The sequence below is a fragment of the Desmodus rotundus genome, chromosome 4 (genome assembly GCF_022682495.2).
Source record: "Desmodus rotundus isolate HL8 chromosome 4, HLdesRot8A.1, whole genome shotgun sequence".
NCBI lineage: Eukaryota > Metazoa > Chordata > Mammalia > Chiroptera > Phyllostomidae > Desmodus > Desmodus rotundus.
In genome coordinates, this window is record NC_071390.1 from 127,307,274 (window position 1) to 127,325,375 (window position 18,102).

At 40.0% G+C, this 18,102-nt stretch overlaps 1 pseudogene; it reads right to left on the minus strand.

Moving 5' to 3' along the window:
- Positions 1-12,770: 12,770 nt before the first annotated feature.
- LOC112320570 (large ribosomal subunit protein eL6-like) lies at positions 12,771-13,362 on the minus strand (annotated as a pseudogene).
- Positions 13,363-18,102: the final 4,740 nt, after the last annotated feature.

Below are 18,102 nucleotides of genomic sequence, written 5' to 3' on the forward strand. Positions count from 1 at the left end.
AAAAGAAACTCCCAAGGAGTTCTTTCAAATGCAGATTATCAGGCTCACCCTCAGAGATTCTGATTCACTAGGATGGTGTGCAGCTCAGGAATCTACAATATTCAGAAGCTTCCACGATAATTTTAATGCACATTATTAGAAATAGTTTCCATCTATCAATAATCATCTATGTTCTGCCTTTGCATTAAGTTAGATCCGCTGAAAATTACACATTCGCACCAGGCCGTGTTGGCCTTCAGCTGGGTTGCTTTTACTGACACAAGCTTTGGAGACTTGTCCTCAGTCTGCACGGAAGGGTGCAAGAAGAAATTTAATACTGCTCCTTCACAGGCATGCCGTCGAGACCAGAGTCTTCGCAGCATAGTGGCGCTGCTTATGTGAAGCTTCACGTGAAATTATTTTCAGTACTATGCAGCAGAGAAGGCTTCACTTCCCTTAAAGAACTGTTATTTTCTTCTTATTATCAAAGAGAATCATATAACTGACTACAGTTTACCCGTGACCAATGCAAGGGCGTAGGGGAACCAACCCCTGCGCACGCAGTCTAAAATCTGTGTAAGTTTTGTCTCCCCCAAAACCTTACTAAAAACTTACTGTTGACCAGAAGCTTTGCTGGTAACATAAACAGTTGGTTAATGCATATTTTGTTTGTGTGTTTCTTAACATACAAAATATGTAATGCATATTTTGTATTTAACATATAAAATATGTAATGCATATTTTGTATATTTAGTATTTTTTGTATATTATATACTGTATTCTTACAATAAAGTAAATTAGAGAAAAGAAAATTAAAAAAATCATAAGTCACTTTCTATCTCTGCTTATTACCACAAAATATCACAATAATATGTTCCTGTGGTATTTCATTTAATTAAAAACAGTGGTAGGCAATAGAGTTGAATTTGAAAAGTTTATTAGAAATATATTTTTGTCTCAGGAAATGTCCATTGTGACTCTTTCAGGGGTTTAAGGCTGATGTTTTGGAAAACGAGACCAGAGATGCCTGTGTTGACCACAAGCAGCAATTACTCAGATGCGTGTGGATGTTTGTTTTCGTGCCTATGTCCCAGCCCCCCTAACAGTTTTAGATGAGATTTCTACACGTGATATCAATGATGGCTCTTCCAGATTTTCAAGTGATCCCTCTATGCTAAATTCTGTCTGTGGGCTATGGAAGAAAGAATTAAAATAATTTTTCCCCTTAGAGACTCATTTGGCTTTCATTCATTTTGGCTCAGCTCAAAGCCCTCACCATACTGACCTCACTTGTATTCCCATCTTTTCCAGGTCTCTCCTTCTTGATGGAGTAACAATGGCCCATTCATTTGAATGATTGCTTGGTAATGGATCAAAGAAAAAATAAAAAGAAAAGGATAGTCTTTAGAAGAGTGGTCTGGGAACTCTTTATAATCCAGCGAAGCAATGAGGCATCAAATCAAATCATTACAGAAAAGAATTGAATGTGATCCACCCTCCCTCTTTATTCTACAATCTGAAATACTTCCCACAATCTGTAAATAAGGTCCAGGTTTTATCAATGTTTAGTATTATGTCCACTCATGCTTCTCTTTATGGAAACACGAGAAAAGCATGCTTTCTCCAAACCTGAAAGCTAGAAAAGTCTGCCAACGTAGAGAGGCATTATTTATACAGCGATATATGGAAATGTTTTATTTCTAATAAACTGTAGACCCAGATAAGAGAGGTTTACATGATTAAGCTCCAGAACCTTAGAAAATATATATCACATATAGAACTCTAGAAATTAGTTTACATTTTTTGATAACAAAGCACCATCATTATGAATATAAATACTGGACCTTTGTAAAAATAATTCTCTGTTTTTAAAATTAAAAATTCAATTACAATTGACATACAGTATTATATTAGTTTCAGGTATACAACATAGTGATTAGACATTTTTATAACTTACAAACTGATCAATCAGATAAATCTAGTACCCATCAGGCATTATTCATGGTTATTAAAATATTACTATTTCCCTTATGCTGTACTACTTTATATCCCTGTCACTGTTTTATAAGTGGCAATTTATACTTCCTAATCCTTTCACCTTTCTCACCCATCCCCTCAATCCCCTCCCACCGGTCAACCATCAGTTCGTTCTCTGTATCGGAGTTTATAAAACAATTCTCTCTTGAGTGACTGGTAAGTAGGTCCTATACTAGTAAACGGTAAAAATACTATTTTTTAATAACATACTAAATTAATTTGCTAGGGCTACCATAAAAATAATGCAGACTGTATGGCTTAAATTGAAGAAATTTATTTCTCACAGTTTATTTCTCTTTCCAAGTTCTGGGGGCTAGAAGATCAAAGTGTTGGCAGGCTTTGGTTTCTGCTGAGGTCTCTCTCCTTGCTTTGCAGATGGCCATTTTCTGGCTGTGTTCACCATTAGAGGGACAATAGATTGGATTATGGCCCAGTCTATCAGCCTCATTTTCACTTAACCATCTCTTTGAAGGCCTGTCTCCGCATACAGACACATTCTGAGGTACTGGGAGTTAAGGCTTTAACACATGAATTGTGGAGGGACACAATTCAGCCCCTAACACATGCCTGTCATTGAATTCTGACGACTACAGTTATAGCTTTGAATCGACTCAGGGAAAGTTTTGAATCAATAGAGGTGTCAGGAAGAGTTGAAGGGGAAAAGGCTGAATCACTCTGTCCTTTAAAAAAGTATTTTTCAGAGTTATTATCTTAGTCTGACCTTCCCCCTAAAATCTCAGATGGAGACAAGGCAGTTAATTTGGGAATGACCCCAGGGAAGAGGAGTGGGCGATTGGCATCAGCAACACAGAGAAGGAGGAACAACCAATACAAGAGTATGTTACTGAGTCTGTCGCTACTGTGGGCAACTGGGGCTCAGTCTTCCTGGAACCCTCTGGAAAACCATGTAGAATGTTCTTTGGAATATTCTTCTGGAGGGAAAAAAAGAGGGCAAGAACTACCTACTCACTTCTATTCCCCACTTTTGAAGATTTGTCTGCTAATTCTTTCACTTCCAGATTGCCCATGCAGAGGGGTGCCATACCAAGATGTCAGGGAGGTACAAGAGAATGTGGTGACACTGACATGAGGCATTATCAGATCTCACTTGTGCGAAGGTCATTGCTACATCAACAGCAGGAGTGAAAGGTAGGAGAAGAGGGTATAGAGTTGGCACAAGAACTATCCAATCCCCTGATGACCTCCTCCTCTCCCCCTCCCATTATTATTATTATTATCATTAAGATCATCAGCAGCATCTTAATATATATTGATAAATATGCCTGAAACATTTATAATTATCATATGCAGAAATATTTTGCTATAACACTTATTCCTAAGCTCTAGAACTCAGAACACAACTTTTAAAATGATATTAGACACTTGTGTATATTCTATATAATCAGAAATGTCATCCTAACTACAAAATCTGCTCATATATTTATTTTAGTAAATATTTATTGAGACTTCACCTGGTACTAGAACTATGTCAGGTGCAATATTTAGAAACAGAAATATGACCTTGCCCTTGCTCCTAAGGAACTCACATAATAACTGTTAGGTTTATTGATTATCGATGGAAACATACCAAAGGTAATTTATAGAAAGATCATGGGAGGGTCACATGCTTGAGGACAGGTGTAGACAGAGGCAGTAACCACGATGCTTCACTCAGTGGAAAGGTATGCGTGGCACCATCCTGTAGTTGGAGCTGTGTGGTTAGCAACGGCTACTATGATGGGTGATCAATTTCCACCTGTTTCTTCCCTCCCTTTATGAGTCAGTCAAGATTCAGAGTCCCTGGAGAGAACACATAAGAGGCCAAATTTAGTTCTCAGGCCTGCTGCTTGGTTCCTCAGTGTGGACGGGAGACCTCTTTTATTTGGTCTTCTCTATGAAGATGGACGATGGTCTCTCCTACCCAAGACCTCCCAAGATCAGCGAGAACGAAGCCATGGTATGCGGGAACTGGCTTTTATAGTTCATGGGAGCCAATTCTTAAACGTTCAGGAAGTTTATAAGCCAGTTATTAAATACAGTACTTATTTAAATTCATATTAACTTAGAATTAAGTAAATCACATTAAAAACAAATACTCAAAACCTACCCCTTGCTCATTATTTTGTGACATTTTACTATCATTTAAGATCTCGAGGTAACGTACATCTGCTGTGGCTCCACAGTGAGCTCTTGCACATGGAGGTGCCACTGCACGACTCGTCTCAGCTCCACGGTCAGTGACGTCGCGTCGGTAGCTGGAAATGGCCAAGGTGTGGCTGTTTTACCTCCTAGAAGTTCACAGGTGCTACAAAGTATGACTTGATTTATTGCTTTGTCAATTGTGTAAGACTTAAGAAAGTGATGGAGAAATGTAAACACTACAGATTAAACTTAAAATTTGTCATGTCTGCAGCTATTTAATTGTGGAGAGCACAAAAATAATGAGGAAATATTTTTCCAGTATTCAAAAACTATTATCCGATTCAGCAAAGAGTCACTTATGTCACTGATAAACAAGAAAGTTCTGACATATCTTTGTTGTTTCACTTTGCCTTACACACCGACATACAGCAAAACAGCAAGAGCCTTTTAGTTGTAAGTATGTTCCTTCACCAACTACACTGTAGTTTGGCTATAAGAGTTTGGCAAAAATCAATAAATATATTCTGTGAGAATTAATTGGCTATATGGACTTTATAATGAAGAGATGAAGGATTATGAATTTTATTATTTATAAATTGTTATATGTTCTTTATATAAGAAAAATTGTCATAAAGTATATGTATACATATATGTACCTATGTATATATACACATATGTATATATCCCTCCCCCTCCCGAGAACCAGTTGTTAGACATTTATCTGCACACCACAGGGTGGGAGTGATTCTCCAAAAGGAAATCAGGATGTTAAACAGCCAAAAATCATAAATAAAAAAAAGTCTCCTATGACACATATAAACAGGCAATTGTATAACAATGTATGGGGTGCACAGGAAACAATAGAATTCAAGAAGGATAACAGTGTAAGTATAGGGAAAAAAGTGAAAGAAGAGAAAGGACTAAGTTGAGGGTAAGTCCAAGTTGAAGGGAAGTATATTATTGATCTTACATTTCAATTGTGAAATATGAAACTAGATTATATTCTATGGAAGTGTGGGGATTAGATGAGAAAGGGGATTGATGAGAGTAGCAAATGTTTAGAAGAGGTTTTAAAGGATATATTTGAGAGTGCTATATTTTATTCTTCCCTGTAATCCCAGGGAACACTTTATATACAGTAACTCCCGTTAATATTTGGCCATTGGACATGTAAATACAGCGTCATGTTATGCAGTAATCCTGGACTTGCATTTGCTAGCTCAGTGACATTGGACAAATTAGTCCCCCAGTCCCTCATTTTCTCATCTGTAAAACGGAGATGATAGATAGTATTCGCTAATTTATTGTGTAGCTTTGAGAATAAAAATGTTTTGCATATGTAAAGCCTTAGAATTGGGAGTCAGTTAGCTTCTTCTTCTGCTCCCCCCTTCCTCCTCCTCCTTCTTCCTATTATTATTGTTTTAATTCCATGTTTTCTTCTAATGTTTTGACTCTTTCATTAACAGCAGGTTGTCAGGGATTACTTCTGTTTACACTGTGTCTCCCTCTTATAGTGTTACTTATCTCCTCTTTTTTTTTTTGGTGAGAAAATGAAAAATGGCCCTGATGACAATCTGACCACAATATTCTCCATAGAAATAATGCTAAGAGAAGGCCATCTCCGAGGCCACAGAAATGACTAACCAGCCCCCTCTTCTGACTAACACAAATTATTATATTGCTACTTCTTTATCAATGGCCATTCTAGTCTTACTGTAATCTTTCCACTTCTTGACAAGATGTGTTAAGGTTCCCAACCCCTGCTTCCCCTGCTTCTTGAGAGCTTCTGATCCAAAACTGGCTCCTGCTTCCTTAACTCCTCCTTAGAAGCATCCAGCATAAGCTCAAATCCCATAAGAAGCTGTTCTCAGCTCCTCTTTGCTGAGATGCCCCTGTGGTTCCTGTGGGGTAAGTCTCCCTTGCTGCTGCAAACTGAATACACTCAAGCTTTTATTTAATAAGTGTATTCTTGGTCATCTTTGGTCTGTCAAAGTCAACAGTAAGTAGTTGGCTGAGAAGATCAAAAACCAATTTTAATTTGTTAAGAATTGTTTACTGAGAATGACTGATTTTTAGTAAGTTGCTAAGAGAAGCAGTATGTTGCCAGGGGCTGGAAGGATGCAGATCCACCTGTATTACATTTCCATTTAAGCTGAGTTCTAGAGACTTGAGCAGACACATCTTCTGCATTTAAATAATACCCTTGATAGCTAGAGGGTGCCATTCAAAATTACTTCTGCAGTTAATTTTCTCTTTTGTCTCCTTCCATCTGGGACAGCTCCTCAGACTTTCCTTGACTAAAGATCCTGGCACTTTTGAAGATGATAGGACAATGAGTTTTCAGAATATCCTTCTATTGGTATTTGTATAATAGTTCCTTTTGTTTAGATTCAGATCGTGCATCTTTAGCAGGAATATTGCAAAAGTGATACTCCACTCTTGGCCCTGGCTGGGTAGCTCAGTTGGTTAGAGCATCACCCCAATATACCAATGTTGTGGGTTCAGTCCCCAGTCAGGGCACATACAAAAGTCAACCAGTGAAGGTACAAATAAGTGGAATAGCAAACTGATGTTTCTCTCTCTCTTCTCCCCCCTCCCTTCCTCTCTCTCAAATCAATAATTTTTTTAAAAGGTGACACTCCATTCTTTTCTTGCACTTTATCAGATGGGGCATAACTTCATTTGCTTTAATTGCTGGTGGTGTTCACTTAAATGTGAAGTTACTGTTTTCATTCTCAGTTTAATAAGTATATTTTTCCTGGAAACGGTAGCTTGAGATTATGTAAAATCCTCTTTCCCATAATAGTTTCAACTTATTTGTTTGTTTATTTACTTACTTATATAAAATATGGACTCATGGTTTCTATTTTATTTATTTTTAAAGACTATTTTTAAGAACAGTTCTCAGTTTACAACAAATTTGAGAGGGAGGTACAGAGATTTTCCCATGTACCCCCTGACCCCATACATGCGTGGTCTCTCTCATAAACATCCCTGCCAGAGTCGTACATTTGTTATCATTCGATTTTATTTAATGGGCTATAATCTCTTACTTTGTATTTATTCTGACCTTCAAATTATTCCTGACTTGGTCAGTAGAGCCCCTTCCATCTGGCTTTTGTGGCTTTTGACCACTCCCCATCATTTTTTGAATACTTCCTCACTTTCAGATGCAATAAAATATTATAGGTTCATCTTGTACGTTTTTATTTCCCAGCCCTGGAATCAGCTATTTCTTCAAAGAAGTCATGTTTCCAGTGGATAAAGGTCATTGGAAACCAAGGTCTGGGAGCTAGGTGTGCACATGGCCTTTGCCCTCCTCCTGCCCTCTGTGACCTAGCAATGTATACACACAGGCACACACCCATCTATTTTTATTTCTCCAGCGATCATATAGGTCATTTTATAAAGTCCCGAGTCTACACGGAAGGCTTCAGTTCCAGGCAGCACCACAGGGTTCCTTTCCATCATTATGAATCCAGTCTCTGGCAGTGAAAATCCTGTACCATTGCCCTTAATATACGTGTTTATCGATCAACGTGAATGCATGTAACTCACCGCCATCACGGTCCCTGCCCGTCCCCTCCCAGGCATATCCTCCTCCCTCCGCTCAGGTTTTAACTCCCCATTCTAGGCTGCTGCCATGTGCCCTCTGCTTTGGGCACCGGCTTTGCTCCAGCCGGGCTCTTACACCCCACGCGGGGCCACTCTCCCGTGCAGAAACCTGCCTCTCACCCCTCTTGGGCTCTGCCACCCTGCACTGAATCGTCCCCACACGGAGATATCTTCCTCACCCAGGGTGAGCTGCAGCGGCCCGCACCAGGCCGCCGCACCGCCACAGCTACCCTCCTGGTTCTGCCTGGGCTCCGGCACCCTGCGCCAGGATCCCCCTCCACGGGTGTCTTCCTTTTGCTCCTCCGCTTCGACACCCTGCCCTGGGCTATGGCTCTGTGGAAATGCTCAGTCAGGCTCTAGTAGCGCCTTCTGCCAGGCTGCCTCCAACAGAAGCGCGCTTCTCCCCTGACCTTGCTCCCAAATTCCCCTCGGGGCCCCTGTGGTTCTCCCGCGCAGAGTCAGACACCTGCCGTGCTCTGCCGCGCCTGGCTGTCTGGGACTGACGGCTCAGGAAAGTAAGTGAAGAAAAGAGAAGGCATGTTGTTGGTTTATTTTTAATCAAGAATTCCTAATTTAATGTCTTTATTCAGGTGTTTTAATCAATCAGGCCCTTTTGTTTTTCTGTGATACAATCTATGCACCTAGCATTTTAAGAGAGAGAAAGTTACCTGGGATGTTTTTGTGTCAGACCAAACTTAACCATGGGCTCTCCTTTGATCAGATTAGATTTAACTCGGGGCTTTCTCAGTCTGGTTCCAACCCGTTCCTCCTGGTTCCCCTCCTTGCACTCTCCGTCCTGTAACAGCTCCTTGGCTCCTCCACCCTCCTCCTCCAACCACAAACCCGCCTTGCTCTTCCACTCACTGGCCTGACTTCTTCTTCCCGGTTGGCCCTCACCTTCTTTTCTCTCAGGAGACCCCTGGCTCTCTCGTTAAGATGCAGATCGAATTCTACTTCTCAGTGGAATATTTCCCTTCTCAGTGAAATCTTTCCCGGCTCCCCCAAGGACAGGTAGGTCCTTCCCGCCTCTGTAGAGAGTAGTCAGAGTACATGACATTAAACTTCTGCCCTGGACTGGCTGTGTAAACTTGAAGACATTGCTTAACCTTGCTAAGTCTCAGTTTCCTCATCTGTGAAATGAATAATATACAAGTGAGTCAACTTCATAAAGCTGTTATAAAGGGGAATTTTGATCACGTACAGCACATCACAAAGCCATCTGGGAAGTGGATAATAACACAACCAAATCAAATTCATAGAATTGCTACAAAGGCAAATTCTGATAATGCATAACCCTTCACAAACCGTCAAAATGCCAATTATTGCTATTATGATGACTGTCTGATTGTATGTCTACCACAAAAGATAATGTGTTCTTATAGTCTCAGACTTAATCCACCATCCAAAACATAATGTGATAAACATTTTCTAAAGGAGTTTATTCATTCTACAAATACTTCTGTGTCCTTTGTGCCAGGCTTGTGTTATGAAATATCATGACCAAAATAGAGGTGTGATCTGACCTTGTGGGATTCATAGTCTAGTGGGAAATAGAGAATTTAGCCAATAAATTAAGGATGAACAAATAAATGAAAATTGTGATAAGCCTTAAGGAGGATAATTGTGAGATCAGTAAGAGAATGAACAGTACACTCATGTGGAATAGGAAGTAGACAAATATTCCTGAAAAAGTGACTTTTACCTGAGACCAGAAGATTGAATAGAAATTAAACAGGTAAGAAGTGCCCCTAAAAGGGACAGTAAGTGGAGGTGCGAGGCAAGAAAGACTTGGCTGCACTAAGTCAAGTGTCAGGATTCAGGGAATGAGGATGAGGGGGAGTGGAAAACAGTATAAGATGAGGTGTAGGGGACGGTCTGGGACTGTCTCCTGCCGAATGTAAGGAATTCGGGGACTATGTAACCTATAATGGCAAGCCATTGAACTTTATACTCAGAGGTGTGACCGGATCCTAGTCTCCTCCACAAAATACTATGGGGAGAACTTATAGTAGGGGCACAGCTGTGAAAACATGGCAGTCCCCAGGAGCTATGGACCAGATGGTGCCAGTGGAGATGGAAGGTGCAGAGATCAGAAATGCAGTTGGGACACAGTGCAGGCAGGTCTGGTGATGGGTTGGATGCATTTGGTATTGAGGGGGCACTTGTTCAGGATGATGAAAGCTCGGGCCTGAGTGAGAGAAAGAACAAGAGCTCAGGGGCAGTTTACCCAGATGGTGGATCTAGAGGGGGCTGTTTTTTGAGAGAAAATGAACAGTTTGGTTTTGGATGTATTAGTGCATTTGAAATGGCTGCAAGACATCTAAGAGGAAATGTCAGGTACACTGTTGATGAAATAGTGTGGAGGCCAGAAGGAGGATCTGGGCTCAATATATAACACGGGGAGTGGTCACCATAGAGACGAAATCCCAATTCTCTACTGTCTCTCATTATTGGCACACTATTCATCTTATTTGCTATAATTTTTCTGGCTAATTGTCACGCTAAATATTTGTGGTGAGTTGTAGTTGCAGAAAGCTAGAGGCCTTCTCTGAAGGGTATAATACAGTCAGTTCTACCACAACACGACACAGTACATGCCTCACGATGGAGTGCTATGCAAAATTGTGCAGTAGGCACCACAGGGCTCATGGCGAAAAGGGATCGCAACACTCAAAAATTTCATCAGTACCAGGTTAAAAAAAGATAAAAACCCAATTAAAGTGGAAGCACAGTTTTATTTATATATGTTAAATGGTTAAGAAATACATGAATATGACAATAAATATGCCACTTTATCTTGAAAAGGACCTGAAGTTTGTTTGTGCTTAAAGAGCTTGGTGTGGAAAATCTGATTGTAAAAAGTCTAGAGGAGAATAGAAAACAATACATTATTGAATGTCTGTATGAGGAAGGAGTTTCCAGACTTAAGAGTAAGTCGTAGATATGGTTTCTTACACCCTGCTGGTTGCAGAGCAATAGTCTTGCTGTGTAACCAGCACCAATGACACTTGAATGCTGTTTTATATTGTAAGCTTTTCTTGCGAAACTGTAGATTTGAAAATACCATCACGTAGTGTTCTGGCAATATTCTTTAGCAGTTGAAACCTGTTTGGCTCTCGCTGCCGGCAGCACCCATGGCAGAGATGTTCAGGGGCCTCACCAAGATTAGGTACAACTCATGATTCTCCCTGTTACCAACAAACGATGCTCACATGTTGGTACAAACTTCCCTAAACTCCTTGGATTCGTGGCACAAAACAACATCCTATGTCTCATGTCTTGACCAGGGACAAAAGATATGTAGTAGACCTTTTATTTGGTAAAGTAACTCAGGCCAGTGCTGGTCTTATGGGAATTAACCCTTCCATAGTCTGAACTATTAGAAGGAGATAGCCTGGCATGGAGATCTGACATTAGAAAAGGGATGACCATTTTTTTCAAGAGAGTGTTGAGTGTATCAGCAGTCCTTAAAAGGGGGACCGATTCATTCACCGATGCAGACTTTAGATTGTACTGGTGAATGCATATCCATTTTGCAGCTACTGCTGCTTCTGTGCATAGGAAATCTATCAGGAGCATCCTGGGACTTGAAGGACAACATCCTGAACTGCTCATTTAAATGCAAATTGGATTCACCAGCTGTTGTTGCCGTAAGTATTACCAGCCTTAAGGAGACGTTTCATCTAGCAACCAGAGATGGTATAGGTAACAAATTTTACTTTTTATAAGAAAAAAATGATCAGAGAGCATAAAAGGAATATTTTCTTCAAATTCATCTATTTCACAGGAGAAAAAAACATTTTCAACAGAATTTAAGAAGACCACAATCAATGGCTCTAAAAGATTTTAGGAAAGTAACTATCATCACCAAGACGGTAAGGTCAGCAGTCTGTAACAACGTTTGTTTGGTTCTATTTCAGGCAGTGATTTTGCTTCATCATTTAACTAAAACTCTGAGTAGAGTAAATAACTTAACTCTCCAACTTAAACCCATCAGTGCTGGCAAAGACAGATTTGCACAAATTGTCACTTATTTAACCAAAATTATTTTTAGATTATTAACTTGGTCTTCTCTTTTATATGGCAAATACTTATTTTATGGTCTATGTATTTTTGGAAAAAATATCAAAACATTTCAAAACACTTCTGCTTCTGATAGACTTGAATCCATGACATGTAAGGACTGATTCTCTTTTGCAGCATTTCTTTAATGAAAATTCACTGAATTAAACTCAAATGTCATGTGGTTTAACAAGTTTTACCATTTATCCAGACTGTTTTTAAAAACCTCACTTCTGAACTCCAAGTCTTAATCATTGCAATTTCCTTAAATTATGTTTATGAAAAGAGATAAAATATGTACAAAATTCTTTCTATTTTAGAATGCTTAGAAATATTTTCATGAGTATATTTAGACTTATTGTGCCTGTTAGCATCTTCTTCTCATAGGCAAGCTTGATGGAGATAAATAGGTAGATAGATAGATAGAAATTTTTTCCAAGAGGCTTTCACCACTTTGCAATTTTCCTAAAACCTTCAAGGGAAAACTTCACCATTTATTAGAATTTTACATATGCTAAACCTGCAACACAAAATCATTATTAGGTATTTTCTAGTTTATTTCACTGCTATGGGTCTGTTATATGAAGTTAAAAGTCATCGTTCAAGTATCTTCATAATTATGTTTGTTATAAAAGTGTAAGTAATAATATTCTGGGAATTGTTACCTGTTAGTTACATGCAACTCTCTTAAGAAGGAGGTATGATAGTGTGTGGTATGAGGAGTGTTTCTCCGACTTTGGAGAACATCAAAATCACCTGTGAAGTTAGTTTAAAATTCAGTGTGAAGGATTTCTCCTAGATTTTTCTGAAGACATCTATAATTTTTCTTTAACTTGATTACTGCTGGTAACTCAATCTGCATTCCTAAAAGAAGGGAAAAGATATTAACTATAGCTTTAATTACTTCACTCCTCTCATTCCTATTTTCTTTTTTTTTTTTAACAGATCAGTTATGTAATTAGGTTTTTCAAAAGAAATTTAGAACTTCATTTTGTGAGGATAAAGGCCATTTGTGAGAGCAAACACAGAGCGGAGGTAGCCCTGGAGTTGGGAAACAGCTTTGATTTTTGGCAGAATTTGGGAGTCCACAGCTTTCTGATCAACCTTGCTTGCGTTGCTCTGCAATCTCCTATTTCTCTTTGTCGGTGTCGAAGTTCTCTCCCTCCTGGTGTCTGGGCTTGCGCTGCTTCTTCTTGAAGTGAGTGTCAGTGAGATGCTTGGGGATTTTCACACCACTGATATCAATTTTGGTGGAGGTGGCGATGACAAATTTCTGGTGTGTTCTACGCAGAGGGACTCGATTAAAGGCCAGAGGTCCAGTCACAAGCAGCAAGCCACTGCTCAGCTGCTTCAGGAAAATCACTCTCTTGCCCCTGTGGCGCCCAATGAGGACGATCAAATGGTCCCTGGAGTGATGCTGGCCTGCAGTTTCCTCACATGCTGACTGAAGGGTTCTTGCCGTGGCCCAACAGCTTTCTAGGCACGTCTTCAGTAGGATAGTATCTAGGCATTTTGCGAAGTTTAACCACTCGGATACCTCCATTCTTCTCGCCACCAGCTGGTTTAGTGACAGTAGCCATAACTTTCTCCTTTTTCTTTTCATCCTGGATTTAGCTGTGGAGTATTTCCTCTTGTACATGGCTTTTCGGGAATACAAAGCTGACCGCGAGTACCTGCCAATTCCTCTGACTAGGACAGGGTTTCGGCTGCAGTGGGGCTTCCCCTTCTTAGGCATCTTGGCCTTGAGTGACCCGTCTTAACCTTGCCTCCAGCATCAGCCTTCTTGGCTTGGGGTTTCTTCTCCTTAGCATCCGGCTTCTCAGTTTTTTCACCGACCTTCTTGCAAGATGGGAAAAAGCTCATGCCCATTTTCTATCAGACAGTGAGTCCTGCAAACTCCACCTCCCTGAGATCTTTGAGGACTGCCCGCTCCTCATTCCACCTACAGTTACTGCCTTGGTTAATGCTCTGGAGGTGGTAATGGCTTCCTAACTGGTTTCCCTACATATTGTCTTTAATTCTTTCAACTCATCATCTCCATGATGCAGATTTATTACATATGTATAATTATGTTATGTGTGTTTATGTATATATAGTTTTATATATAGATATACAATGGTATTCACAAATAACAATTCTTCCTTTTAACAAATTTTTATTACATTTATTGTGGTGACATTGGTTAATGAAATTATATAGGTTTCATGTGTACAATTCTGTAATATGTCATCTGTATATTGCATTGTTGTGTACCACCCAAAGTCAAGTCTCCTTCTGTCACCATTTATGCCCCCCTTCACCCTCTTGTACCTCCCCCTCCCCCAGTCTCCTTTATGTCTGATAATCACCAATACCTGTGTCTATGAGGTGGTATTTTTTGTGCTTAATCCATGTATTTTTTTTTCACCCAGACCCCAAACCTCCACCCCTCTGACAGCTGTCAGTCTGTTCTTGGAATCTATGAGTCTGTTTCTATTTTGTTTTTTTGTTTATTTTGTTCATTACATTCCACATATAAGTGAAAGCATATTGTGTTGCTCTTTCTCTGACTGGCTTATTTCACTTAGTATAATACTCTCCAGGCCTATCCATGCTTTCACAAAATGTGAGGTTCCCTTCTTTTTAGGGCCAAGTAGTATTCCATTGTGTAAATGTACCACAGCCTTTTTATCCCCTCATTTACTGATGGGTACTTAGGCTGCTTCCAAATCTTGGCTATTGTAAATAATGTTTAAATGAACATAGAGGTGTATATATTCTTTTGAATTAGTGTTTGGGGTTTCTTCTCAGAAGTAGAATCACTGGATTATTAGGCAGTTCCATTTTTAATTTCTTGAGAAAATTCCATACTGCTTTCCACAGTGGCTGAACCAATCTTCATTCCCACCAATTGTGCACAGGGTTCCCTTTACTCCACATCTTCACCAACACTTGTTTGTTGGTGTATTGATGGTAGCCATTCTGGCAGATGTGAGGTAACATCTCATTGTAGTTTTAATATTCATTTCTCTGATGATTAGTGACATTGAGCATCTTTTCATATGTCTATTGGCCATCTGTATGTCCTCTTTAGAGAAATGTCTGTTCAGGTCCTTTGCCTATTTTTTAATTTGATAATTTTTTTTGGCATTGAATTGTATGAGTTCTTTATAACAATTCTTTAGTGGCTGCTTATCACAGTTTTTTTCCAGTCTGTGAAATGCATAGTATTAGTGGGAAAAAATTTTTTATGTAGGACCTGATAACTATTTAAAAAATAATTGTTAAGGACTTTGTGTATATTAAAAATGTAATTTGCACCTTTCTTTTAAGGCAGGAGAGAGAGCGCAAGTGTAGCAGGTGCTGTCAATACTCTGCTCCTATTTCCTTGGCCCACCTGGGTCTCACCTGTAGCTTCTACAGATGATACAGACCCATTGTTTCTGCCTAACTGGTTGAGATGAGTACTTGGCCTGTGCCGGGAGGTGGGACCTGAATGAGTCAGAGAGCTAACTTCTTCAGAGCAACTAACAGTGAGAGCCAGAAGTTTGTGAACATATACCTCAACTTCCTTATGTTTTGGTGGGACAATTGTGAGGTGTATTCTGCAGATATTAAAGAATGTACGTTGCCCACTGTGATGACCTGCTCTTCAACATTCTGTTTGTTGCTTTCCTTCATTTCCTTTGATAATTCCCTGCTCCCTTACCATGTTATTTGGAATTACTTTCCAAGGAAATAACTTGCATCCAAATCCTTGATTCATGTCCTGCTTTTTAAGAAACCAAATCTAAAGCAGTAGAAAGAGTGGTCCTGGAATACAGACCTTTAGAATGAGAATCTGAAATTTGACTGTTCTCTGGTCAGACAGGAAAGAAGATCCCATTGTGGATACTAACTGGGGTGGTGATAATCCCGGTACGTTGAAGCACTGCTATTGTGAGTTTTCAAGGAATCCTAGAGGTCAGTGGAAACATTCTCTTTCTCTCTGGCTAGCCATTCCCATTGCCTGGACGCTGTGTGAAGGCTTCAGCTGAAGACATTCAAGATGACGCTTACGCTCCTCAACATCTGCTTACACATTTGCTCATTTTTTCTAAGCCAAGAACTCGGGTCAAGCCTTACAATGGGAAGAACAGGGAAGTAAATCTCTGCTGTTGGAAGAAGTGGATTATTAATTAAAGAGCTACAGTACATGGCTAATACTGACAGGGCCTGGGAGAGTGTGTATGGGAGTAGAGTAGGATGGGGCAAGAGCAAAATATAAAACTACAGGGAGAAGAGTTTATTGTATGAGGATACTTTCTCATGACTCAGGGTTTGACATACTGGCAATAACACTGCTTGTATCACTCCTTAAAGCTGTGGAGATAACAGTGATATAGAACATAAGGTGGAGATGCTGTATCTGCTTTGGTAAACAATGGAGCAAGTGATTGAAAGACTGAGAGGAGTGTCCATGCTAGAATAAGCTTATTACATAAAACAGCTGACTGTGTTCCCGTGTGTGCAGAGGGCATTTCCTTAAGCAACGTAGAAAGCACTGGTGGCGGTGATGGGGGGCATTGGCATCACTGAGCTCAGTAAAGGCTGTCTGCTGTGAGCAAGTTGGTGGTACAAGTTGCTGCTATGGAACTAACTTTGTGGTAGAAAAGGGGATGATAGGATTCTAGAACAGAGGAAGTCCAATGGCGGCACTTAACCACCAGAGGCATCATTGCTGAAATGGGCAGCACAATTGATAGCAACCTGGGGGCCTGGGCTTACAGGGATCTGAGGCAATGGCTGATGAGCTGTGGTTTCTCAGGGGCATTATAGATGGGTGGCCAGTGAGAGTATTGTGTGAATTATATAACCAAAAATGGTGAGATCTTGCAAATAGAGCCTTGAAGTCAACTGCTGCAATAAGAAGAAAACAAAATCACCCCTACCCATTTTAAAGACCTGAGCCTATTGACTAAAAGAGAAGACCAGACCCCCTAAGGAAGGTCTATGTATTACTACAACCTGTATTTCCAGAAGCTGTTTACCAATTTATTACCAAAGGGCCCTATGGCCATTTACCAATACACTGTGCACTGGGGTTGGGGAAATACTTAGATCTTGTAAGGATTATTGGATATGAAGGTTGATCCGATACTAATAGAAGAGGCCTCAAAATGCTGCCATGGCACCCTTGTTAGACTTGGTAAAGACGAGGGCCAAGAAACAAATGGAGTCCTGGCCCATGTTCAACCCATAACCCATCTCTGGTCATTTCTTCAGTTCCTGAATAACTAATCATGATGGCTATTTTCAGCAACTGGTAGAGGCATCACTTTGGCTCTCTCACTTGTGAGTAAGACCCATTCTGTTAGGAAAGGCCAAGTGGAAGCCTTTGAAATTGCCTGTACCTCTGCTGCCCTCCCCTAGCACCCACACCGTACTCTGTCTGGGTAACACAGTGAATCAGAGTAACACCACAGTACTCCATCCAGGAGAAACTGCAGGAATGCTACCGAAGCCTAACAAGATGTAAGGGCTGTACTCTTCATTATATCAAAGTTGGATTTATTTGTACAGCCTTTATGAAAAACCAGATGGATAATGGCAGATGCAGGTGAACTAAAAAAAAATAATAAATGAAACAGTGCTAACTAGTGTTAGTCTTTATTATTGTTTTTATTATGGTTACCTGGAAGCTAAATGAAGGACCTATTTCCAGGAAAAGGAAGTGATCTTCTATCAGGTGCTGCTGATATGCAACTAAAATGAGAACTGAGACTTGACTCCTGGCTTTAACAATATGAAGGTAATTGTTGACCTGGACAAGCACTATTATGGTAAAATAGTGGGGGCAAAAGCCTGCTTGTATGGGGTTCAATCGACAATGAAGGAGAGAGGGTAGTTGGAATAAGAAACACCGCCAAATCTTGTGAGGAATGTTTCCATAAGAAGAGAAGCTTAAGGGGGAGTAAGGTCAAGATGGGTTTACTTTTTCATGGGAGAAATTATAGCACTTTTTTTTGTTTTAATTTTTTATTGTTATTCAATTACAGTTGTGTGCCTTTTCTCCCCATCCCTCCACCCCACCCCAGCCAACCCCCCCTCCCTCCCCAAATTATAGCCCTTTTATGTAGATGGGAAATATCCAGGAAAGAGGACAGTTATGCGAGTGGGGGGAGAATTGCTGTAGCAATTTTCTTGAATAGGTATAAAGAGTAGGAATCCAGTGCACAAGTGGAAGGAATCAATTTTTTTAAATTGCCTTTAAAACTGCTTTTGAATTAAATAGAAGGAACTCAATTT